At 39.1% G+C, this 25,850-nt stretch overlaps 1 non-coding gene across 1 annotated transcript; it reads left to right on the top strand.

The window, feature by feature from the left end:
• The first annotated feature begins 13,267 nt into the window (after positions 1-13,267).
• Positions 13,268-13,375, top strand: LOC130958967 (small nucleolar RNA R71). The gene has a single exon (XR_009078065.1). It is a non-coding gene; the product is annotated as a small nucleolar RNA R71 (small nucleolar RNA).
• The last annotated feature ends 12,475 nt before the right edge of the window (positions 13,376-25,850 follow it).

The following is a 25,850-nucleotide window of genomic DNA, read 5'->3' as shown; positions in this document are numbered from 1 at the left end:
TGTGCCGATGCACTTTTTGCCAATGTGCATGTGTGCGTGATGTGCGCATGCGCGCCCCTAAACAACTGATCAACTATGACAAATTATATATCGTTGCGAAGCTCTGGATGTTATCTTTCCAACGCAACTGGAAGTGTATCATTTGGACCTTTTTAGCTCATGTTATGATCGATTGAGTACGAAGAGGTCAGGCTTGACAGCTTTGCAAATCCTTCAATTTCTTGTATTCCTTCCGCTTTTGCATGCTTCCTTTCCATCCTCTAAGCCATTCCTGCCCTATAAAACCTGAAAACACTTAATACACATATCACGGCATCGAATGGTAATAAGCGAGGATTAAAAATAGTGAATTAAAGGCCAAAGAAGCATGTTTTCAATCATAGCACAAAATCAGGAAGGAAAGTGTAAAACATGTAATTTACATGAATAAGTGTGAAAATAATGGATAAAATCCACTCAATTAAGCACAAGATGTACCATGAAATAGTCGTGCATCAAATCTTCCCACACTTAAACATTAGCATGTCCTCATGCTAAGCTCAAGAGAAGCTATAAGAGTGAAGGCAGAATGGTAGATGTATGAAATGCAACCTATCTGTATAAATACAACTACATGCAAAAATGTTTTTACCTACTTGGTTAAAAGTAAACAAATTCTCCAAGACAAAACATAAATTGGATTCCACTAATTCAAATCACATAATAAGAGACAAGTAAACTTGTAAGAAGCTAGCTCATGAAAGCAGGGAACATAGAATCAAGCATTGAACCCTCACTTGTAGTGTATATGCACTCTAATCGCTCAAGTGTCTAGAGTTAATTCTCTCTACTCTTCTCTAGTCATTCTTTCTAAAATTTTGTTCTTTATCTAACCAATCAACAAATATTTAGTATACCAATGCAAACATCATGAGGTCTTTTCAAGGTTGTAATAGGGCTAAGGTAAGGGTGAGGATATATGTATGGCCAAGTGAACTAAAATATGAATCTTTGGTTAACCTAAGCTCTCACCTAACATACACATACACTCTATGTAACTCTAAATTCATGCCTAGCTACCCAAAATTTTCCTTTTGTATATTTCACATACTCATGTATCAGCTTCTCTTTAATTTCACCAAATATGCATTAATCTTTTATTAAACTTAGCATTGGGGTAATTTTGTCCCCTATTTATTTATTTATATTATATATATTTTTTTTTGAAAATATAAAAGTAAACATAACATATCAATGCACATGGACTTTTAATTTTTCTGGTCTCACATGAGTAGGTACCCAAATTCCCAATATGTAAATAAAGTAGAAGCATAACACACTCCCTATCAGCCCATGTTTCCACAGTTTCTCCACACTTAGTTGACACACAATCTCTATCTTAAGCTAACCAAAGATTCAAATTAGGTAATTACTTATTTTTTTTCGCTTAAGGCTAGTGATGTGGTAAAATATAGAACAAACGGGGATTAAAAGGCTCAAGGTGGCAAACAAAGGTGATTAAAAGGGTAGGCTATTTGGGATAAATGAGCTAACAATAAATGATGGCCTCAATCATATACAAGCATGTAAATACACTAAACAATAGACATATAGAATTGAGCAAAAAATATATTACAATCATGGAGAAGAAAACACAAGAATAAAAATTTATCGCTAAATAATGTAACCATATAATTAAGCTCAAGTCTCACAGGTTGTGTGTTCTCAGCTATAAACTATGTTCCAAATACAAGCTTCAAACAAGTTTAACACAAATTTTTAATTTAAATTAGTGAAATATTGTAAAAAGGGTCTTGAAAAGAAATTCATTACTTTAACTAAGCAGTGGTAAAATATGCACAAAATTTAAACAAACATGCAATCAAACATGCAAATGCAACAATGAACTACAAAGAAAATTAATCAATGGTGTTGAAAAGAAGGTAACTAACCCCCGAAAGTCGGTATCGACCTCCCCACACTTAAAGATTGCATCGTCCTCGGTGCATGCTAAGATGTGCATGTGGACGGGGGTAGTGAGCTATAACCACTGCGCTTACTCCAAAGAATGCGCTTATGGACTTGTTTGTCTCCTTATTAAGAAGCTTTTCCTCTTCCCTCTTGGTGGCCATCCTGAAAAAGGGAGAAAGGGAAGGTACATGTAATTCAAATAGGTAGAACCGAGAGGAGGAAAGTCCAAGTGATAATCAATGCTAAGGTAAAAGATAATGTCTTACATACATGGTCGTGACTACATGTAAATAGAACATTAATTGAAGTCAATGAAGGCATTTTAGAGCAACTAGATGCAAGAGGTTTAAAAGCATGCAAGCGAAGGCATGAGAAGCATAACTCAAGCATCACGTAACAATTGTGCCAAATAAAAGAGCATTTGTAATGATGACAATTGTGAATGATAATCCCAATTACATGTGGAATGCAAGTGTTTTGAAAAAGAGGCATTTCAAGTAAAAGAGGAGTAAAACAAAATAGATTTCAAGATGCCACAGGCTTTTTCACAAACACTTGGTGAGCAAGTTAAAGTAGGAATGAAAATAATATAATCCAAATGTATATGAGGGCTAAATTAAAATATCAATTGTCAAATTACTCCTCATAATATTTACAGGCTCAATTACAATAAGGTAGAACCTAAATAAAGCTCCAACACCAACATAAAAATGCATGAAAATAAAAAAGAAAGAAGAAGAAACCATAAATAATTAAGCTAAAAGAAAATTTAGAAGAAAGAAAAATAATTAAATGTAGTAATTAAAAGATGAATGAAAAAAAGAATGGAGGGGAGGAAGAAATGTGCGAAAGGTAGAAGAAGAAGAATGAAGAAGAGACGAGGAAGGAGAAGAAGAAAGAATTAGGATTTGAAAAGAAAAGAAAAGAAAACTGATTAGGCGGCGCACTGCGTGCAAGGTGCACGGCATAGACGCGTCACGCACGCGGACGCATGGGTGAGCGTATAGGGGAGGGACGCGGAAGCGTCCATCACGCGCACACGTGATTAGGGATCGTGCGAAACGCACGAAGCCTTCCGCACTCCCGCACAACTCTCTGTGCAAAAACCCAATAACGCCGATTTGCACACCCACACGTACGCGTCATGCACGCGTACGCATGGGTCAGGTTGTGCGTGAGGCACCGTCCTGGCATGGTTCCGACACAACTTGCTGCCCATATTTAATATTTGCGGATCCAAATATAACGTGTACGCGTCATGGACGCTCGCGCCTGGATGCGTCTCTTTTTTTTATGCAAAATGCAGAATGCAGAATGTAGATGATTATGCAGAAATTATGAATGAATACTGTGAAAACAAAATAAAATAGAACTAAGAATGAAAAGGGACGATCATACCATGGTGGGTTGTCTCCCACCTAGCACTTTTAGTTAAAGTCCTTAAGTTGGACATGTGGTGGGCTCCTTGTCATGGTGGCTTGTGCTTGAACTCATCTTGAAACTGCCACCAACGCTTGGACTTCTAATAAGCTTCAACATCTCCAAATAAATTCACCAAGCCTTGATAAAGTTCTTCACAAGCTCTGAGTTTCCAAAGTTGATCCTCTTGTATGCCCGGATCCCAAGTCTTGTTTCTACACCCGTCTTGAAGTGGATCATCATGATTCCATCCGGGTGGCTCAGCCTTGGAATTCTCATTTAAGTACCCAAACATCCTCTTAGACCCATTCACTTTGGTTCTAGCCAACCATTGATATCAAACTTTGAGCGTGCAATCATTATGAACCTAGAGTGACAACTCCTACCACTAACCATCTTTCTTTTACTCTTAACGCCACAAAGAGCTCTAAGTTGACCATCCATCTCAAGTAGACCATATTCAAGTGGGAAAGTAAAGGTTAAGGATAAGAATTTTACCTACTTTAATGTTGTATTGGATGTTAATGGGTTTGGGAGAGGTGTTTCCACTGGGCTTACATGCTCCACTCCCTTGTGCTCTTCTTTGGATTCTTCCACCTCTTTGCAAGCCTTTTCAACTGCAACCGCTTCCTTTTGGTAGCTTTCTTCCAATTCAATCTCTTCTTCATTTCTTACCAAGGGCATGGGAGAGGGTTCAATTGTAGAGAAGGATTCATCAACAGGAAGACTTGCTCCATGATCATGTTCACCAAGGAAACTTGTTTCTTGATCTATTCCGTCCAATTCTTCATATGGAACATGTCTTAGAGGTTGTGCACTATCCTCCTCAACATCAATTTCAATATCCTTGGGGGAATATTCCACAGCTCTAGATTCCCATGGGGGTTCAGCATCTCCTAAGTCTTCAACCACGTCTTCCTCTTCAACTATTACGGCTTCCTCCACTTGTTCCAATACAAAGTCACGTCCCCCATTGTCCACTGGGGTTTCTAGCTTCTTCTTCATGCTGCGTTCTTTAGTAGATTCTCCACATGAAGCCATGGGAGTTCCTTGAGTGTCCGAATGTTGAGAAGCTAATCGATTTATCGCTTGCTCCAATTGATGAAGGGTTGCATGAAATCGATCCACTTTTCCTTGAGACAATCCTTTGACTCTTGTTCCGCTTGGATAACATAATTAGGATCATATGGCTCTTGGATTGATGGATATGGACATGGTGTATATGGATGTGGTGGTTTTTGGGAGTAATTGGGTTGGAATTAGGGTGGCTCTATTTTGGTTCATATGGTTCATAGGATGGTTGGTATGGTGGATATGTGTTATGGTCATATGGAGGTGAATGGTGGAAAGGGGCTTGTGAGTATGGTGGTTCAAAGTTATGTTGAGGAGGGGGCTCATAGGTATAGTGTGGTGGGTGTTGATTGTCACGGAAAGGTCCACCATAACCATTGCCTTGATATGCATCACAGAATGGTTGTTGATAGTCCATTGGAGGTGGTTGTTGCCAAAAGGGTTGATCAAATCCTTATGGCTCCTCCCATCTTTGAGTGTTCCAGCCTTGATGCATGTTGTCATTATAATCTCCTCTTCCTGTAATATAATTATAACCACGCTCATAGCCAAAGGGGTGAGAATTCATAGTAGTTAAAGAAAATAAAAACAGAAACTAGTAAAAATAAGCAACTAAGTTCTAAACTAACAAAAACTAGCAAACAAGTAAAAAGCAAATATTCACAATAACCAATAATAAGACACACGTTTGCAATTCCCCGGCAACGGCGCCATTTTGACGAATGGATTTTTGCATGGTCTAGAATTTCACAATTAAGTTCTCATTCAAAGTATAGCTTCTAAACCAACAAGAATCCTTTCGTACAAAAACTTGGTTGTCACAAGTAACAAACCCCTAATAAAATTGATAATCGAAGTATTTAAACCTCGGGTCGTCTCTCAAGGAATTACAGGGAAGTGTATTTATTATTGGTTATGAGTTTTCTGAGAAATTTGGAGTTTGGGCAATGGGCACATAAATGATTATAAATTAAAGCAATGAAAATTAACAAGAGATTTTATGTAATTAAATTAAAAAGCCTTGACTAGGAGAAGATTATTCGGAAGTTCTATCCTTATTGGATTTTCCAAGATTAATAATAATAGGTTGTTGTTCCTACATGGTTAACCCTCAATGAATGAAGGAAAGTCAAGTTGAGAGCCTACTTCTATTCACAAGTCCTATCCTCACCATTGGGAAGGATTAGCGTTGCAACTAGAGAGCTAGCCAACAATTTCCAATTATTATTTAACTCTTGAGTCTTCCAACTCAAGGGTCTCCAAATATTATTCTAACTCCAAAGTCAAGTTGGAAGCCTACTCCATTGACATGGATGCCAAATTCGCATTCATGTGAAGGGAGTAGAAAGAAGACATGGCAATTAAACTCAATTGAAAATAATCAATAAATAATGGAATCAAATAGGAAATAAAAGAGTAAGGAAATAGAAAACAAACTAGATTGATAAAAACTTCACAGAGGTAGTAACTCTTTGTAATATCTAACTCAAAAGCATAAAACTAGGAATCCTAAAACTTAGAGAGAGGAGAGAGCCGCTCTCTCTAAAAACTACATCTAAAACCTAAAATTATGAAAAGTGAGAAGTTGTGTCCTTGATTCCTCCACTCTGCAACCTCTAATCTATGTTTTATGGGTCAAAAACTGGGTCAAAAATAGCCCAAAAATCACTGGACAACTGCAGTACGTCGCGCATGTTGCGCATATGTGCCAGGTGCGCGTGCGCGCCGATAGACTTTTCGCCAATGTGCGCGTGCGCGTGATGTGCGCATGCGCGCCCCTAAACGCCAGATCAACTATGACAAATTATATATCGTTGTGAAGCTCAAGAAGTTATCTTTCCAACGCAACTGGAACCGCTTCATTGACACCTTTGTAGCTCATGTTATGATCGATTGAGTGCGAAGAGGTCAGGCTTGACAGCTTTGCAATTTCTTCAATTTCTTGTATTCCTTCCACTTTTGCATGCTTCCTTTCCATTCTCTAAGCCATTCCTGCCCTATAAAACCTGAAAATACTTAACACACATATCACGGCATCGAATGGTAATAAGAGAAGATTAAATATAGTGAATTAAAGGCCAAAGAAGCATGTTTTTAATCATAGCACAAAATCAGGAAGGAATGTGTAAAACATGTAATTTACATGAATAAGTGTGAGAATAGTGGATAAAATCCACTCAATTAAGCACAAGATGTAATACCCGGTCTAACCGAAATTAATTAAATAATGAGTTAAGTAGGAGCGAATATGGTTGGAAGATTTGGCGATTGGAATTTGATGATTTCAATGTGATATTTGGATTCAGTGAATTTTTTCGAGTCGGAAGACATTGTTTCCTGTGTAAAAGCGCGCAGTGGAATTTTGACCGGCAGTACCGGCTGAGACCTGTCTGGTGCTGCAGCTGAGAAAATTGATTATGAGTAAATAAGATTAAGAAATGAGGAATTATAATTAGGGGAGGTAGAAATATTTGAAGTGCGATTTAGAGCGCTAATCTTAAAGGTTTTGGTCCAAAATTGGGCCAACGGACAAAAATAAGTGAACTGGGCCTAAGTGGGTGGTGGGCGAAATTGTGATCACTACAACTTCGCACAACTAACCAGCAAGTGCACTGGGTCGTCCAAGTAATAAACCTTACGCGAGAAAGGGTCGATCCCACGGAGATTGTTGGTATGAAGCAAGCTATGGTCACCTTGTAAATCTTAGTCAGGCAGACTCAAATGGGTATAGATGATGAATGAAACATAAAGATAAAGATAGATATACTTATGTATATCATTGGTGAGAGCTTCAGATAAGCGTATGAAGATGCTTGGTCCCTTCCGTCTCTCTGCTTTCCTACTGTCTTCATCCAATCCTTCTTCCTCCTTTCCATGGCAAGCTTAAGCAAGGGTTTCACCGTTGTCAGTGGCTACCTCCCATCCTCTCAGTGGAAATATTCAACGCACCCTGTCACGGCACGGCTATCCATCTGTCGGTTCTCAATCAGGCCAGAATAGAATCCAGTGATTCTTTTGCGTCTGTCACTAACGCCCCGCCCTCAGGAGTTTGAAGCACGTCACAGTCATTCAATCATTGAATCCTACTCAGAAAACCACAGACAAGGTTAGACCTTCCGGATTCTCTTGAATGCCGCTATCAGTTCTTGCCTATACCACGAAGACTCTGATCTCACGAAATGGCTGGCTCGTTTGTCAGGCGAGCACTCGGTTGTCAGGCGATCAACCATGCATCGTGTATCAGGAATCCAAGAGATATTCACCCAATCTAAGGTAGAACGGAGGTGGTTGTCAGTCACACGTTCATAGGTGAGAATGATGATGAGTGTCACGGATCATCACATTCATCAAGTTGAAGAACAAGTGATATCTTGGACAAAGAACAAGCGGAATTGAATAGAAGAACAATAGTAATTGCATTAATACTCGAGGTACAGCAGAGCTCCACACCTTAATCTATGGTGTGTAGAAACTCCACCGTTGAAAATACATAAGAACAAGGTCTAGGCATGGCCGTGAGGCCAGCTTCCCAATGATCTAAGAACTAGATGTCCAAAGATGATCTAGAGATCTAAAGTGATCAAAAGATTGAAAATACAATAGTAAAAGGTCCTACTTATAGAAGACTAGTAGCCTAAGGTTTACAAAGATGAGTAAATGACATAAAAATCCACTTCCGGGCCCACTTGGTGTGTGCTTGGGCTGAGCAATGAAGCATTTTCGTGTAGAGACTCTTCTTGGAGTTAAACGCCAGCTTTTATGCCAGTTTGGACGTTTAACTCCCATTTTGGTGCCAGTTCCGGCGTTTAACGCTGGAATTCCTGAGGGTGACTTTTTACGCCGATTTGGGCCATAAAATCTTGGGCAAAGTATGGACTATCATATATTGCTGGAAAGCCCAGGATGTCTACTTTCCAACGCCGTTGAGAACGCGCCAATTGGGCTTTTGTAGCTCCAGAAAATCCACTTCGAGTGCAGGGAGGTCAGAATCCAACAGCATCTGCAGTCCTTTTCAGTCTCTGAATCAGATTTTTGCTCAGGTCCCTCAATTTCAGCCAGAAAATACCTGAAATCACAGAAAAACACACAAACTCATAGTAAAGTCCAGAAAAGTAAATTTTAACTAAAAACTAATAAGAATATACTAAAAACTAAACCAAATATACTAAAAACATACTAAAAACAATGCCAAAAAGCGTACAAATTATCCGCTCATCACAACACCAAACTTAAATTGTTGCTTGTCCTCAAGCAACTGAAAATCAAATAAGATAGAAAGAAGAGAATATGCAATGAATTCCAAAAACATCTATGAAGATCAGTATTAATTAGATGAGCGGGGCTTTTAGCTTTTTGCCTCTGAATAGTTTTGGCATCTCACTCTATCCTTTGAAATTCAGAATGGTTGGCTTCTTTAGGAACTTAGAATCCAGATAGTGTTATTGATTCTCCTAGTAAAGTATGATGATTCTTGAACAAAGCTACTTATTGAGTCTTGGCTGTGGCCCAAAGCACTCTGTCTTCCAGTATTACCACCGGATACATACATGCCACAGACACATAATTGGGTGAACCTTTTCAGATTGTGACTCAGCTTTGCTAGAGTCCCCAATTAGAGGTGTCCAGGGTTCTTAAGCACACTCTTATTGCCTTGGATCACAACTTTATTTCTTTCTTCTCTCTTTTTTCATTTTCTTTTTCTCTCTTTTTTTTCGAAATTTTTCTTTTTTTTTTTCATTGCTTTTTCTTGCTTCAAGAATCATTTTAATGATTTTTCAGATCCTCAGTAACATGTCTCCTTTTTCATCATTCTTTCAAGAGCCAACATTCATGAACCACAAATTCAAAAGACATATGCACTGTTTAAGCATACATTCAGAAGACAAAAGTAATGCCACCACATCAAAATAATTAAACTGCTATAAAATTCAAAATTCATGCAATTCTTTTCTTTTTCAATTAAGAACATTTTTCATCTAAGAAAGGTGATGGATTCATAGGATATTCATAACTTTAAGGCATAGACACTAAGACACTAATGATCACAAGACACAAACATGGACAAACATAAGCATTAATTTTCGAAAAATAGGAAAATAAAGAACAAGGAAATTAAAGAACGGGTCCACCTTAGTGATGGCGGCTCTTTCTTCCTTTTGAAGATCCTATGGAGTGCTTGAGCTCCTCAATATCTCTTCCTTGTCTTTGTTGCTCCTCTCTCATGATTCTTTGATCTTCTCTAATTTCATGGAGAATGATGGAGTGTTCTTGATGCTCCACCTTTAGTTGTCCCATGTTGGAATTCAATTCTCCTAGGGAGGTGTTTAGTTGCTCCCAATAGTTTTGTGGAGGAAAGTGCATCCCTTGAGGTATCTCAGGGATCTCATGATGAGAGGGGTCTCTTGTGTGCTCCATCCTCTTCTTAGTGATGGGCTTGTCCTCATCAATAGGGATGTCTCCCTCTATGTCAACTCCAACTGAATAACAGAGGTGACAAATGAGATGAGGGAAGGCTAACCTTGCCAAGGTAGAGGACTTGTCCGCCACCTTATAAAGCTCTTGAGCTATAACCTCGTGAACTTCTATTTCTTCTCCAATCATGATGCTATGGATCATGATGACTCGGTCTAAAGTAACTTCGGACCGGTTGCTAGTGGGAATGATTGAGCATTGGATGAACTCCAACCATCCTCTAGCCACGGGTTTGAGGTCATGCCTTCTCAATTGAACCGGCTTCCCTCTTGAATCTCTCTTCCATTGGGCGCCCTCTTCACATATGACTGTGAGGACTTGGTCCAACCTTTGATCAAAGTTGACCCTTCTAGTGTAAGGATGTTCATCTCCTTACATCATGGGCAAATTGAATGCCAACCTTACACTTTCCGGACTAAAATCCAAGTATTTCCCCCGAACCATAGTAAGATAATTCTTTGGATCCGGGTTCACACTTTGATCATGGTTCTTGGTGATCCATGCATTGGCATAGAACTCTTGAACCATTAAGATTCCGACTTGTTGAATGGGGTTGGTAAGAACTTCCCAACCTCTTCTTCGGATCTCATGTCGGATCTCCGGATATTCACCCTTTTTGAGTGAAAAAGGGACCTCGGGGATCACCTTCTTCAAGGCCACAACTTCATAGAAGTGGTCTTGATGCACCCTTGAGATGAATCTTTCCATCTCCCATGACTCGGAGGTGGAAGCTTTTGCCTTCCCTTTCCTCTTTCTAGAGGTTTCTCCGGCCTTGGATGCCATAAATGGTTATGGAAAAACGAAAAAGCAACGCTTTTACCACACCAAACTTAAAAGGTTTGCTCGTCCTCGAGCAAAAAGAAGAAAGAAGAGAGTAGAAGAAGAAGAAATAAGGAAGAAGGGAATGGCGTTTGTTTTCGGCCAAAGAGGGAGAGAAGTGGTGTTTAGGTTGTGTGAAAATGAAGGGGTGAAGAAGGGTATATATAGGGGAGGGGGAAGGGTAAGGTTCGGTCAAGTGAGGTTGGGTTTGGGAGGGAAAGTGGTTTGAATTTGAATGGTGAGGTAGGTGGGGTTTTATGAAGGATGGATGTGAGTGGTGAAGAGGAAGATGAGATTTGATAGGTGAAAGGTTTTTGGGGAAGAGGTGTTGAGGTGATTGGTGAATGGGTGAAGAAGAGAGAGAGTGGTGGGGTTGGTGGGGATCCTGTGGGGTCCACAGATCCTGTGGTGTCAAGGAAAAGTCATCCCTGCACCAAATGGCATGCAAAATCACGTTTTGAGCCAATTCTGGCGTTAAACGCCGGGCTGGTGCCCATTTCTGGCGTTTAACGCCAGGTTCTTGCCCTTTTCTGGCGTTTAACGCCAGTCTGGTGCCCCTTTCTGGCGTTAAACGCCCAGAATGGTGCCAGACTGGGCGTTAAACGCCCACCTGCTAGCCTTACTGGCGTTTAAACGCCAGTAAGTTCTTCCTCCAGGGTGTGCTATTTTTTTTCCTGTTTTTCATTCTATTTTTGCTTTTTCAATTGATTTTGTGACTTCTCATGATCATCAACCTACAAAATAAAATAAAATAACAAAGGAAAAATATATAAAATATAACATTGGGTTGCCTCCCAACAAGCGCTTCTTTAATGTCAGTAGCTTGACAGAGGGCTCTCATGGAGCCTCACTTTTTCCCAGAGCAATGTTGGAACCTCCCAACACCAAACTTAGAGTTTGAATGTGGGGGTTCAACACCAAACTTAGAGTTTGGTTGTGGCCTCCCAACACCAAACTTAGAGTTTGACTGTGGGGGCTCTATTTGACTCTGTTTTGAGAGAAGCTCTTCATGCTTCCTCTCCATGGTGACAGAGGGATATCCTTGAGCCTTAAACACAAAGGATTCTTCATTCACTTGAATGATCAGTTCACCTCTATCAACATCAATCACAGCCTTTGCTGTGGCAAGGAAGGGTCTGCCAAGGATGATGGATTCATCCATGCACTTCCCAGTCTCTAGGACTATGAAATCAGCAGGGATGTAATGGTCTTCAATCTTTACCAGAACATCCTCTATAAGTCCATAAGCTTGTTTTCTTGAATTGTCTGCCATCTCTAGTGAGATTCTTGCAGCTTGCACCTCAAAGATCCCTAGCTTCTCCATTACAGAGAGAGGCATGAGGTTTACACTTGACCCTAAGTCACACAGAGCCTTCTTGAAGGTCATGGTGCCTATGGTACAAGGTATTGAAAACTTCCCAGGATCTTGTCTCTTTTGAGGTAATTTCTGCCTAGACAAGTCATCCAGTTCTTTGGTGAGCAAAGGAGGTTCATTCTCCCAAGTCTCATTTCCAAATAACTTGTCATTTAGCTTCATGATTGCTCCAAGGTATTTAGCAACTTGCTCTTCAGTGACATACTCATCCTCTTCAGAGGAAGAATACTCATCAGAGCTCATGAAAGGCAAAAGTAAGTCCAATGGAATCTCTATGGTCTCATTTTGAGCCTCAGATTCCCATGGTTCCTCATTAGGGAACTCAGTGGAGGTCAGTGCACGCCCATTGAGGTCTTCCTCAGTGGCGTTCACTGCCTCTCCTTCCTCTCCAAATTCGGCCATGTTGATGGCCTTGCACTCTCCTTTTGGATTTTCTTCTGTATTGCTTGGAAGAGTACTAGGAGGGAGTTCAGTAATTCTCTTGCTCAGCTGTCCCACTTGTGCCTCCAAATTCCTAATGGAGGACCTTGTTTCAGTCATGAAACTTTGAGTGGTTTTGATTAGATCAGAGACCATGGTTGCTAAGTCAGAGGGGTTCTGCTTAGAATTCTCTGTCTGTTGCTGAGAAGATGATGGAAAAGGCTTGCCATTGCTAAACCTGTTTCTTCCACCATTATTGTTGTTGAAACCTTGTTGAGGTCTCTGTTGATCCTTCCATGAGAAATTTGGGTGATTTCTCCATGAAGAATTATAGGTGTTTCCATAGGGTTCTCCTAGGTAATTTACCTCTTCCCTTGAAGGGTTCTCAGGATCATAGGCTTCTTCTTCAGATGAAGCATCCTTAGTACTGCTTGGTGCATTTTGCATTCCAGACAGACTTTGAGAAATCAAATTGACTTGTTGAGTCAATATTTTATTTTGAGCCAATATGGCATTCAGAGTATCAATCTCAAGAACTCCTTTCTTCTGATTAGTCCCATTGTTCACAGGATTCCTTTCAGAAGTGTACATGAATTGGTTATTTGCAACCATTTCAATTAGCTCTTGAGCTTCTGTAGGCGTCTTCTTCAAATGAAGAGATCCTCCAGCAGAGCTATCCAAAGGCATCTTGGATAGTTCAGAGAGACCATCATAGAAAATACCTATGATGCTCCATTCAGAAAGCATATCAGAGGGGCACTTTCTGATTAATTGTTTGTATCTTTCCCAAGCTTCATAGAGGGTTTCTCCATCCTTCTGTCTGAAGGTTTGGACTTCCACTCTAAGCTTACTCAATTTTTGAGGTGGAAAGAACTTTGCCAAGAAGGCATTGACTAGCTTTTCCCATGAGTCCAGGCTTTCTTTAGGTTGTGAGTCCAACCATGTCCTAGCTCTGTCTCTTACAGCAAAAGGGAATAGCATAAGTCTGTAGACCTCAGGGTCAACCCCATTAGTCTTGACAGTGTCACAGATTTGCAAGAATTCAGCTAAGAACTGATGAGGATCTTCCAATGGAAGTCCATGAAACTTGCAATTCTGTTGCATTAGAGAAACTAATTGAGGCTTAAGCTCAAAGTTGTTTGCTCCAATGGCAGGGATAGAGATGCTTCTCCCATAGAAGTCGGGAGTAGGTGCAGTAAAGTCACCCAGCACCTTCCTTGCATTGTTTGCATTGTTGTTGTTTTCGGCTGCCATGTGTTCTTCTTCTTTGAAGATTTCTGTTAGGTCCTTTGTAGAGAGTTGTGCCTTAGCTTCTCTTAGCTTTCGCTTCAAGGTCCTTTCAGGTTCAGGGTCAGCTTCAATAAGAATGCCTTTGTCTCTGCTCCTGCTCATATGAAAGAGAAGAGAACAAGAAAATATGGAATCCTCTATGTCACAGTATAGAGATTCCTTGAGGTGTCAGAAGGACAGAAAAATAAAAGAAAGAGGTAGAAGAATTCGAACTTAATCAGATAGAGTTCGAATTGTGCATTGAGGAGGAGTGGTACTCCATAAATAGAAGGATGTGGGAAGAGGGGAAGAGAATTTTCGAAAATTAAGTAAAAGAATTTGAAAACATTTTGAAAAACATTAATTAATTTTCGAAAAAAAAAAGAGTGGGAAAGAAATCAAGTGATTTTTGAAAAAGATTTTGAAATTAGAAGTCAAAAAGATTTGATTGAAAACTATTTTGAAAAAGATGAGGTTAAGAAGATTTGATTGATTTTAAAAAATATGTGATTGAGAAGATATGATTTGAAAACAATTTTAAAAAGATTTGATTTTAAAAATTAATAACTTGCCTAACAAGAAAAGATATGATTCAAACATTAAACCTTTCTCAACAGAAAAGGCAACATACTTGAAATGTTGAATCAAATCATTAATTGATAGCAAGTATCTTTGAAAAAGGAAAGAAATTGATTTTGAAAACATTTGATTGAAAAGATATGATTTGAAAAAGATTTGATTTTGAAAAACTTTGAAAACTTGAAAAAAAAATTGATTTGAAAACAAAATCCTCCCCCTTGTGCCATCCTGGCGTTAAATGCCCAGAATGGTGCACATTCTGGCGTTTAACGCCCAATGCACTACCTTTTTGGGCGTTAAACGCCCAACCAGGCACCCTGGCTGGCGTTTAAACGCCAGTCTGTCCTTCTTCACTGGGCGTTTTGAACGCCCAGCTTTTTCTGTGTAATTCCTCTGCTGTATGTTCTGAATCTTTAATTCTCTGTATTATTAACTTGAGAAGACACAAATTAAAAATATTTTTGGATTTTTAATAATCAAAATGCAACTAAAATCAAATAACAATGCATGCAAGACACCAAACTTAGCAGTTTGTATACTACTGACACTGACAAAATGAGAATGCATATGGAGAACAACAAAACACTCAAGTCAAGAGAATTCAAAGATCAGAGTAAGAAATAATCAAGAATTACTTGAAGATCCTTAAGACACATGAATGAATGCATGCAATTGACACCAAACTTAAGATGAGACACTAGACTCAAACAAGAAACATAAAATATTTTTGGTTTTTATGATTTTGTAATTTTTTTGTGCTTTTTCGAAAATTATATGGAAAAGAAAATAAAGGTATCAAAATTCTTAATGAGAATTCCAGGAATCATGCAATGTTAGTCTAAAGCTTTAGTCTAAAGGAATTAGACATGGCTAGCCAAGCTTCAGCAGGACATTGCATTCAAGAGCTAAATTGATGAGAATCAATCAGCTTTGGTGATGATAAGAACATCACCTTGAAACACTAGAATTCATTCTTAAGAACTCTGAAGAAAAATACCTAATCTAAGCAACAAGATGAACCGTCAGTTGTCCATACACAAAACAATCCCCGGCAACAGCGCCAAAAACTTGGTGGGCGAAATTGTGATCACTACAACTTCGCACAACTAACCAGCAAGTGCACTGGGTTGTCCAAGTAATAAACCTTACGCGAGTAAGGGTCGATCCCACGGAGATTGTTGGTATGAAGCAAGCTATGGTCACCTTGTAAATCTTAGTCAGGCAGACTCAAATGGGTATAGATGATGAATGAAACATAAAGATAAAGATAGAGATAATTATGTATATCATTGGTGAGAGCTTCAGATAAGCGTATGAAGATGCTTGGTCCCTTCCGTCTCTCTGCTTTCCTACTGTCTTCATCCAATCCTTCTTCCTCCTTTCCATGGCAAGCTTAAGCAAGGGTTTCACCGTTGTCAGTGGCTACCTCCCATCCTCTCAGTGGAAATGTTCAACGCACCCTGTCACGGCACGGCTATCCATCTGTCGGTTCTCAATCAGGCCGGAATAGAATCCAGTGATTCTTTTGCGTCTGTCACTAACGCCCCGCCCTCAGGAGTTTGAAGCACGTCACAGTCATTCAATCATTGAATCCTACTCAGAAAAACACAGACAAGGTTAGACCTTCCGGATTCTCTTGAATGCCGCCATCAGTTCTTGCCTATACCACGAAGACTCTGATCTCACGGAATGGCTGGCTCGTTTGTCAGGCGAGCACTCGGTTGTCAGGCGATCAACCATGCATCGTGTATCAGGAATCCAAGAGATATTCACCCAATCTAAGGTAGAACGGAGGTGGTTGTCAGTCACACGTTCATAGGTGAGAATGATGATGAGTGTCACGGATCATCACATTCATCAAGTTGAAGAACAAGTGATATCTTGGACAAAGAACAAGCGGAATTGAATAGAAGAACAATAGTAATTGCATTAATACTCGAGGTACAGCAGAGCTCCACACCTTAATCTTTGGTGTGTAGAAACTCCACCGTTGAAAATACATAAGAACAAGGTCTAGGCATGGCCGTGAGGCCAGCCTCCCAATGATCTAAGAACTAGATGTCCAAAGATGATCTAGAGATCTAAAGTGATCAAAAGATTGAAAATACAATAGTAAAAGGTCCTACTTATAGAAGACTAGTAGCCTAAGGTTTACAAAGATGAGTAAATGACATAAAAATCCACTTCCGGGCCCACTTGGTGTGTGCTTGGGCTGAGCAATGAAGCATTTTCGTGTAGAGACTCTTCTTGGAGTTAAACGCCAGCTTTTATGCCAGTTTGGGCATTTAACTCCCATTTTGGTGCCAGTTCCGGCGTTTAACGCTGGAATTCCTGAGGGTGACTTTGTACGCCGGTTTGGGCCATCAAATCTTAGGCAAAGTATGGACTATCATATATTGCTGGAAAGCCCAGGATGTCTACTTTCCAACGCCGTTGAGAACGCGCCAATTGGGCTTCTGTAGCTCCAGAAAATCCACTTCGAGTGCAGGGAGGTCAGAATCCAACAGCATCTGCAGTCCTTTTCAGTCTCTGAATCAGATTTTTGCTCAGGTCCCTCAATTTCAGCCAGAAAATACCTGAAATCACAGAAAAATACACAAACTCATAGTAAAGTCCAGAAAAGTGAATTTTAACTAAAAACTAATAAGAATATACTAAAAACTAAACCAAATATACTAAAAACAATGCCAAAAAGCGTACAAATTATCCGCTCATCAGTGGGCCCAAGACCCAACATATATAAACATTAGTTATGAATATTTCAGCTCATTTTACCCTAAAAGAGAGGTTGGGGCGCTGAAATAGAGAAGAGAGAAGAGAAGAGAGAAAACCTAACTCTCTTTGATCTTCAAACCACCATAACTTGAGCTACGGAGCTCCGATTGACGAGCCGTTTGCGGCCACGCGTCGCTCTTCTCATCCTCTACAATTCTATCTAAGTTTTGTGGTGAGTATTCCATTTATCTCTGCCCAGTTTTCGAATTTCCCCACTGTTACACATTTTTGGGAAGTTAGTGTTGAAATCTTGTGATTTTGGGTGTTTAGGGATACTCCAACATGGATTCTAAGTGAGTTCTATCCCTACTTCATATGGGCTGAGGTAAGAAGTTCTCAAACCCTTGTGATTTGTCATTTTTATGAGCCCTAGGTTGATGTATGTATGTCATATTGGTTATGTTAGTGCATTTGATGGTTTTGGTGCACAATTGGGAGATTGGTGTTGCTTGAGGAGCTTTGGTGAGGCTTGGGGCTAAGGTTGGTGGAGACTTCCAAAGAAGAGGCTCAATTGATTTGGCTACAAGAGGTACGGTTTAAGTTTCATTTAAGTACCGTGTGGTGTGATGAGAATTCCTAGGCTAGATGCCCCTAGGATTAAGTTTAGATTGTGTAAATGGTTGATACTAATATGCATAGTTGGTATGTAATGTGAATTGATGATTGGGTTGAGAATTGTGTGGCCTTGTATGCTTGGTGTATTGAAAATTTGATGTATTGGGTAATGAGTATTAATTTGTGGTTTATGCATTTAAATTGTGAAATTGGGCCAGAGGCCGTAAATTTTGGGCCGGAGGCCGGAAAGAGGTAAGGGAGGTAAGTTGATGTGTGCATTGTATGATGACACAAGTGATTGGATGAATTTCATATAATGAATATATCAATGATTTGGTTGGTTATTGAATAATGAGGTTTGAGGACTTGAAGTGTGGAAATTGGTAATTTTGGGTGAAATAGTATAGATGAGGTATGTTTGATTTTGGTTGAGATATATTATGTGGTCATATATGTGAGTATGATTATTGATACCTTGATGGTATGATAATGCATGAGAGATATGTATGTTGTGATATATGCTTGAGAAATGATTAAGGTTGATTTGGGGGTGAAACCACGTGATAGTGAGTATGATATTGGTTATGTATAATGATGGTTGATTGGAAATAGTATAGTTGGAAATTGGGATGAGGAAGGATGTATGACATGTTGATATGTTTGTAATTTAGCCATTTGTTTGAAATGGGTAAAGATGGTTATATGGCGGTTTTGTGAATCGTGGTAAAGTGTTAATGTATGAGTTGAGGAGGCTTGATGTTAATTTTGATATATTTTGATTGGTTTCAAAAAGGGTTGAAATTGGCATGTTTTGGTTGATTTTGAAAAGAGTTGAAAATGGCTTGTTTTGAAAATGACACTTTGTGGTTTTGTATGAAAAACATGGTTTTTGGGCATACTTTGACGGGACATAACTTGGACTACGAATCTCTATTTTGTGCCAAATCTGTTTAGAAATGAAATTGGATCCGGGATGTCCATGCCGTTCGAAGAACGGGTGAAAAACGATTTAAAATGAGAAAGTTATGTCCGTCAGAAGATTGGGGGTTGAATCTGTGAATTCTGCAGCTTTTAACTTAGAAAATTTTTAGCAGAATGACCCTCCACGCGTAGGCGCACTTGGCGCGTACGCGTCGTTCTTCAAGAAGGCACCATCCACGCGTGCGCGTGGTGTGCGCGTGCGCGTCGATGCGCTGCACCCATTGCCCAGCCATTTTCCCGAGAGTTGTGCCAGAGTTGTGGCAGTCTTGTGCTTGGGGCGCAAGTGTACCCACGCGTACGCGTGGCTGATGCGTACGCGTCGTTGTCTATTTTTCAATCCGCGCGTCCGCATGAATGGCGCGTATGCGCCGATGAGTTTTGTGGCCATCCACGCGTGTGCGTGGAGTACGCGTACGCGTGGCCCTGTTTTCATCCCAAAGTTGATTTTTGAGTTTTAAAAGCCAAATCTCATACTTTTAAGCCTCTGATCTCACCCCTTATGTGTTAAATCATTATGATATGCCTATCAATGAGAAAAGAGTTAGGGGATGTGGTAACTTGCGAGTGAAGCAAGGGGAAAAGTTATGATCAATGATGATCAACGATGATTATATGAGATATGGAGGATGACGGTGGGAGTACCGTGTATGCCATGAGCCGAAGGGCTATATTTATTGATAAATGGCTGGTTCTTGATTGGACCATGAGCCGGATGACTGAGTTATTGCTGGGTCACGGCAAAGCCATTATTGATTATGGCTGAGAATAATTGCATATATGATTAATGAATAAATGTGTTAAATGGATAATAATGGAAGATGTTGAAATGTGATGTGTAACCCCGGGTAGTAGGCAGTGGCGTTGTCCACTTGCTCCGGGTGTGAGACGGAAAAGGATGTTTATGATAAATGGGTTTAATTATGGAGTTTTGAATGAATGTATTTGTGATACCTGGGTAGTAGTAAGGGTTGTGGTTCGTCCCACTTGCTCCAGGTTAATGTTTGAGATTTGATAACAATGAGGATTGATAATATGAATTGAGATTGAATGAATATATGTTTGAGATACCTGGGCAGTAGCAAAGGTTGTGGTTCGTCCCGCTTGCTCCGGGTTAATGTTTAAGATACCTGGGCAGTAGCAAGGGTTGTGGTTCGTCCCACTTGCTCCGGGTTAATGCTTAAGATACCTGGGCAGTAGCAAGGGTTGTGGTTCGTCCCACATGCTCCAGGTCAGAGATTGTGACGCCTGGGTAGTAGCCGCAATAGTGGTTGTTCCACTGGCTCCAGGTTGAGCTTTTAAACACCCGCCTGGGTAGTAGCCGTAGTAGTGGTTATTCCACTGGCTCTGGGTTGAGCTTTTAAACACCCGCCTGGGTAGTAGCCGTAGTAGTGGTTGTTCCACTGGCTCTGGGTTGAGCGGGTAGTAGCAAGAGGGTTGTAGCTCAAACCTACTTGCTCTGCGAGGGGTGTTTCTGTCCAATGGTTAGCTACCAGGACATGTCGGGTTGGCTATATAACCGACAGATGATATCATCAGCCATAAGGCAGGCATACATCATTTGCATATGTTTGAATTGTTTGGGTTTGCCTATTTGTTTTGGATTTCTATGTCATATATGCTATGTTACCTGATTACGTGCTACTTGTTCTACTTGTACCTTATTTGTGTATTACTTGTCTGTATTGCTTGTGTTTGTACAACTGAGAGATCTCTCATGTTGGTGTCGGTGGATGTTGGTGGCTGTTCTTGATGAGATGAATTGATAATGCGATTGCATGATGATGATGATTTTTGAATGAGATAATTTAAGCCCCCTGGGTAGATGCAGTGATGTGATTTCACTAGCTCCAGGCGAGGGTATGATGTATTGATATAGAGTTGCTGAGGCAGAACAACTGGTGATGGTTTTGCTTATGATTCTGAGTCTGATTTGTTGAAGAATCAGTGAGTTGGGAAACATGTGTAACATGAACTAGATTTAGTATCCCCTTACGACAGATGCCCATTTATGGATTAGTGAGAATCTAGGCTGGATACTTGGTGAAAAGGAGTTTAGGATGCTTAGTGAGTTTTTATTGCAGTGCATTGTATTTATTTGGCACTTTTACCGTACTGGGAACCCATGGGCCCGGGGTTCTCATTCCGTATATATCTCTTGTTTTTCAGATACAGGTTCAGATGCTCAGAAGTGAGCTGCGGTTCGTCTGAGAGACGGCGAAGATATTTATTTTCTCTACTTTGTGTTTTCCTTAGAATCTCTCCACCTTTGTTTTGAAAATATTATATTATGTGTTGAACTCTTTTGGAACTTGCCTATAGAGGCTCTTATGTTTCCTTTGGGAGAGATTAGGATGTACTGTTGTCAGTTACTTTCATACTGTACCCTAGCCGGCCTAAACTTCGCGGGTCGCGACTAGTGGCTATTACTTATGTTATATCTATCTATCTGTTGTCTATCTCTTTATCTCCTTTATGCCCTGTCCGTATATCGCTTTCGGCTTCACGTTTTATCTTTTCGTTGTCGAAACGTGAGTGATACGTCTTCGCGATTTTATTTCTACTCTTTTCAGGCTTCTCGATTAATACTCCTTTCGAAATTATCTATATTTATATATTAAAAATCCACCTGAGAGTCGTACCACCGTAATATCATTGACTTATGACTCGAGCATAAGGATTTGAATATTAGGGTGTTACACAAGATGTCCCACGAAATAGTGGTGCATCAATCCACGCCTAACTTGGGCTTGGCAGCATGAATTGGAGTTTAGTTGAGTGAAGCTACGCCTAAACCACGTGGCGTATGTCATGCGTACAAGTCAGTCACGTGTACGTGTCAGTCACGCGTACGCGTCGATGGTCTTCTTCGCGTGTCACGCGTACGCGTCAGGTACACGCACGCGTCGCTGTGCAAATCTCCAAATCACGCGCACGCATCAGGTACGCGCACGCGTCACTGTGCAAATCTCCAAATCACGCGCACGCATCAGGTACGCGCACGCGTTAGGTATGCGCACGCGTCGCTCCTCGCTGGCTATCTCCTTTAATTCTTGTGCTCTTTATCTGCAGAAACTCCATCAAATCCAGCCGAATGCTACCTAAAATAAACAGAATTGCACAAGACTCAAAGTAGCATCCATAGTGGCTAAAAGATAATTAATTCTTGATTAAACTCAAAAAATTAAATGCAAATTCACTAGGAAAAGATAGGAAAGATGCTCACCAAGACTAAGAAAATTAAGGCAATAGAACAAGGAAAAGGTAGAAAAAACTAGACGAAAATAAGAATTAAACCCTAAATCGAAGAGACAATCAAACTAAGAACCCTAATTTCTAGAGAGAAAAGAGAGTTTCTCTCTCTAGAACTAACCTAAAACATATTTCCCACACTACTCTAATTGCTCCCCCTTCTTCTTTCTTGATTTCAGCCTCAAATAGCTTCAGAAATGAGTTGGATTTAGGTCTGGATGGCTCAGAAATCGCCCCCAACGTATTGCCTTTAATGAGGTCACGTGCCGCTTGTCACGCGTACGCATTGGTCACGCATACGCGTCATCTAGCAACTTTCCTTATCACGCGTAGGCATCAGTCACGCGCACACGTCGCCTTGACGAGTTTCTTCTTCACGCATAGGCTTCAGTCACGCGTACGCGTCACTTTGAATCTTCCAACTCCTTATTTTCCATGAATTCTCCATCTTACATGCTTTTCTCTTCACTTCTTTGATCCATTCCTTGCCTTTTAACCCTGAAATCACTAACAAACATATCAAGGCATTGAATGGAATTAAAGTGAATTAAATTTAACTAATTAAAGGCCTAAAAAGCATGTTTTTAACCATTAAGCACAATTAGGAGAAATTCATGAAGCCATGCTATTTCATTGAATAAATGTAGGATAAGTTGATAAAATTCACTAATTCAACACAAGATAAACCACAAAATTGGGGTTTATCACTCATCTATCATAAAAACCATTACTCAACATCTCAACATTTATGGATATACTCATGCATAATCCTTATCATCCCTACCTCATTTAACATTATTGGTTCATCAATAATTCAATCCTCCACTCTTCAATCATCCTCAATATCAATCTCATATCACATTCAATATTTCAGCACCTCATTAATTGATTTATTCTCTTCACAGACCTCCTTCCACTTCAAATTAACTTTCTCAATAATTTTACTTTTCTTCTGTAATCTAAAAACTATCCTTCGGACCTTAAATAGAAGTTAACGAGGTTTGAAAGCTAGAGGAATGGTTTAAAGCTCAAAAACACACTTTTGAAAAAAACAGGGTTTCTGTGTACGCATGACATGTCCACGTATGTGAAAGTGTAAAATTTTCCTTCTCGCGTACACGACCCTTGTCCATGTACGTGAACTCTTTGGGCAGAGAACCATCCCCGCGTCGCGTGGTACTATCCGCATACGCGAGCTCAACAGAAGTTTCAAAAAGCTGCTAAGTCAGAAAATTCTGTTTTTTACACCCAACTTCGAAGACGTATAACTTTTTCATTAAAAATTATTTTTAATCTGTTCTTTGAATGTTACGAACTTCATGGATCTAATTTTCATTCAAAATAAGTTTTTACCAAATTTGGGGGTCTAGAAGCCAAGTTATGACCCGACGAAATTGGTCAAAAATAAGCTTTTATTAAAAAAACACCAAACCTCTAAATTTCCAAAGTTCTCAATTTTAAACCAGAATTTCATAACCAAAATAGCACCAAATGTGTTCAAACCATATTCATACACTTTTCATTCATTTCACAACATGCCAACATCCAAAACCTTTCATTTATTCAATCATTTCATTCATAATTTCTCACCAACTTTAACATTAATCATCAACAATTCACATTATATACACATACCATTCTAATCAATCAAACCAACTAATTCATTTCATTCAATCTATCCTAAGACAACTAGCCTAAGTTTTCACACAATATTATATATTAACTACGAGAAACCAAAAATATACCTTGGCCGATTTCTCCCCAAACTCAGAATACCTCAAAACTCTCCTTTCCTCAAGTTTTCAAATTTCCAATTCCTCCCCAAATGAATTTCCAACTTTCAAGGCTCAAGTTCAAGCATCCAACATCCAACAATTTGACTCCAATTTACACCATTCAATCTAATTTCATGCAATATCACTATAATCAACATAAAAGTCTACTAGTTTACTAATTCACAAGGGTTAACAATTTCTTGCCTTACCTACGGATGTTTGAAACAAATCCTAATGATAATCCCACGCTAGATCACACCTAAATCATCAAAAACACCAAATTCCTCAACATTCATATCCAAAATCACGAAATTAAAAGGGGGAAGGGGGAGGTGAGAACTAGGTGAGAAATCTCAAATTTTTTACCACTTTGTTCAATAGATTTAAAGAGAATTCTGAGATGAATGCGTAACTGCAGACGACTCGTCAATCAGGGTTGCGGATTGAGAGATATGAGCAATTTAAGATTTAGGGATGATAGGGTTTTGTGTTTTTGTTCTTCCCTGCTCCCCTTCAGCGTGCTTCTAAGGAAATAATGAGAAAGAGAAGGCTGAGTTAAGTTTATATAAGTTGGGCCTTAGGCCCGGTTTAAATTTGGTTCAATCGGTTTGGTCTATTAACCTAATTTTGAGCCAAAATCTTAAAAGTTAGTGTTAAAAATCGCATTTTAAATATTTTTGTCTTTTTAAATTATAAAATTTAATTTCTTTATCTCTTGGACTCATAATTAATTTATTAATTAATTATTGATTAATTTTTAGAATTTTACACGTAACACATTTATTTCTAAATAACATTTTAGCATAACAACCAACATCATTCAAATTATCTTAAAGACACCTTGCTAGATCAAGTAAATGAGAACTCGGGCTAAGAGTAATAAGATCCACACAACCAAATACCAGAAGCTAAAGAAGAAGAATGACAATATCCTTTAAAGTAGGTGAAAACTTACCTTCATCAAGAACTAAAAAAAGTGAGTTTGAGAACACCATAATATCAAAGCAAACATATTTCATAATCATACTAAGACAACACACCTCACACATTTAGTTTTCAACATATAACAACAAAATAAAAAAATGATTGAAAAAAACTACAACTTAAAAGCATGAAGAACAACTACCTATAGAAGTGTGGATACACTAACAACACCAACAAACTGCAACCTCTTCAAAAAAAGTCACCACCTTTCTCAAATAATATTACAAACACACAACTATATCACACTATATTAACTTGAGTGCAGCTTTGAACTTGAAAGACGTCCATGAAAACTCCTGATGTTTTAGAAGGGAATGAAGAAGGGTGTGATGCGCATAATAGAAGGGTTTCTCAACAAACTTATCCAAAATTCTAGAATCATCAAAAGTAGGTTTGACAGTCTTGTTGAGGCTTAATAATGAGGTAGGGAAAGGAAGCTCCCGAAAAATTTTATCAAGAAGTGAAAGAAGAGGATAAAAAATGTAGCATATTGTGTGACGACTTAACCCAATCTTGAACATAGAATCAGTGAATCTAGTAGCATATTCATGAGGAATGTTGCCAAGACTACCAACTATAGAAATATTATCCGACTATCACCTAAATCTGATTCAGCAAAATTCTAAATGGTTAGATCGTTATCCATAACCCTAATTGTGTGTATTTTATACAAAACATGAAAGAAAAATGACAAGAGTCTAAAAAAAGTAAAAAAAGATGTGAATACTGAGAGTTATAAAAATATCTATAGAAAGGATTCAAAAGCACCAAGAATATAAAAAATACAAACCAATATAATAAATAAATACAAATAACAACATAATTATCAAGAAAAAGAAAAGAATAACCACTACAAGAAAAATCACTTTTAACGGTTATTTGTTTTACTTTTAGCGGCAATAAAAACAACCATTAATATATTTACCGACAATTAGATATTAGCCATCTTATGTTTTGTCGCTAAAAGGTTCTAGCGGCAATTATAACATTTGCCGATAAAAATCTTTTTAATGGCCACAAAAAAATATATAACTATTAGCGACCATTTTCTTGACAATTTATATGACCACTAAAAGTAATTTTAAAATTTCAATGTTATTCATTTTTAGCAGTAATTACTATTGCCGTCAAAACTTATTTTACAGATAATTTATATG

This window comes from Arachis stenosperma, chromosome 10, assembly GCF_014773155.1.
Source record: "Arachis stenosperma cultivar V10309 chromosome 10, arast.V10309.gnm1.PFL2, whole genome shotgun sequence".
NCBI lineage: Eukaryota > Viridiplantae > Streptophyta > Magnoliopsida > Fabales > Fabaceae > Arachis > Arachis stenosperma.
This window is presented reverse-complemented; position numbering and strand designations above follow the sequence as displayed.